The sequence below is a fragment of the Schistocerca cancellata genome, chromosome 3 (assembly GCF_023864275.1).
Source record: "Schistocerca cancellata isolate TAMUIC-IGC-003103 chromosome 3, iqSchCanc2.1, whole genome shotgun sequence".
Lineage (NCBI taxonomy): Eukaryota > Metazoa > Arthropoda > Insecta > Orthoptera > Acrididae > Schistocerca > Schistocerca cancellata.
This window is the reverse complement of record NC_064628.1, coordinates 666,905,564-666,907,288: the sequence shown is the minus strand read 5'-3', so window position 1 is coordinate 666,907,288 and position 1,725 is coordinate 666,905,564. Positions and strand designations below refer to the sequence as shown.

General features: G+C 41.4%; 1 pseudogene; it reads right to left on the bottom strand.

Annotated features, from left to right (window-relative positions):
• Positions 1–554: 554 nt before the first annotated feature.
• On the bottom strand, positions 555–672 carry LOC126177233 (5S ribosomal RNA; annotated as a pseudogene).
• Between the last annotated feature and the right edge of the window lie 1,053 nt (positions 673–1,725).

Genomic DNA, 1,725 nt, shown 5'->3' with positions numbered 1-1,725 from the left:
GGCCCTGTGATTTGCTCAGCGCTTCCGGCACCTTGTGTGCTAGGAATGACCGCACAGCCACTGCACAGACAGGGGGAATTCGTATAAGTTGCGCTGTCAACAGGTTAAAGAGGAGAATCGCCTCATTCAACAAGGCTTCGTTCCGCGTGAAACAGTCCTATTCGTCAATGTTCGCCGTCGTAGTTCCTAAAAAAACTGCGAAACAAAGAAGATTTGTGATCTAAAACAGGCCCTATTTTCAAATATACCGAAAGATGGTTGATGTTTCTAAAACTATACCCCCCGTTAGATACACAAGCGACACGGAAGACTTTTACAACTACGTCGATTAATTCCCATAAACACTCCCTAAGCACTCCGTCTTCAGGCCGCAAGTGGCCCATCAGGACCATTCGACCGCCGTGTCATCCTTAGTTGAGGATGCGGATAGGAGGGAGGTGTGGTCAGCACACCGCTCTCCCGGTCGTTATGATGGTTGTCAGTGACCGGAGCCGCTACTATTCAGTCGAGTAGCTCCTCAATTGGCATCACGAGGCTGAGTGCACCCCGAAAAATGACAACAGCACATGGCAGCCCGGATGGTCACCCATCCAAGTGCCGTCCACGCCCGACAGCGCTTAACTTCGGTGATCTGACGGGAACCGGTGTAGCCACTGCGGAAGGGCCGTTGCCCACTGTTCCTATAAGGCTACATTTAATACCCTAATGCGTACTGCGCACCCTAATTCGCCTTCTTTCACAATAAATGTCAATAGTACTTCTAATTAATACAAACATTGTTATATGCTTAACAGATAAAGAAACGTGAGAGACCAACAGGGTATTTTTTTCGTACCAGCAATGAATTCAATACACGCTAAAGCGACGATTTCTTTACTGTTGTAATTCTAGTTACGAAATTGAGAAGGCAAAACTCTAAATCGATAACTCGTCGTCACAAATCACCATCACTGTTATCCGGAACCACATATTCTATCAATCAAATACAGAAAAGTCTATAGAGAGAGTCTTTTCAAATACTTAGGTGATATCATTAAAGAGTGTTGAACAAAAAAAGGTATGAAAGTCCTTGCCAAAAACTCGAAACAGCCTTCATATTTATGAAAGGAATTGGCAGCAAATATTTCATATCAAACTACAGAGAACAAGGAGTGTTTAAAATGTGTTAAACGGTCGTCAAAAGTGTGTTTATTCGACTTGAACGTTTTAAACAGAAAGAGAAGTATTGAAGAATCAGACAGCATGAAACGAAAATTATACGAAAAATTTTAGGTCCAAAATACACTAAAGACCGTAAATACGAAGGAAGGCGAAAGAAGGAAATTCGAAAGTATCCTAGCATTTACTCGGATTCGAAAAAAAGCAGGTTATAATCCTACGGACATGTTAAAAATTGAAACAACCATATTTACTTGGAAGATATTGTAGCTGTAAGAATAGAGGAATAAAACTAAAACTGAGACAGAAAAATGGATCGCGGCAGCAAAATCGAAGACCTATATGAAGCAGTGTAGAACAATAATAGAAAATGTTGAAAAATTTTTTTTACACAGAAAATTCAGTTGGCTAGACTGAAGAATACAATTTTTGATTTATTGAGTTTGATGAGAAGAAGAAAATGCCCTCTCTGAGAGGCCAGGTAATATGGGGGACACAGAAAGATTACAGGAAAACTCTGACCAGCCCTTTGTCGTCTATGATGTGATCCAAGATGGACCAACAGTT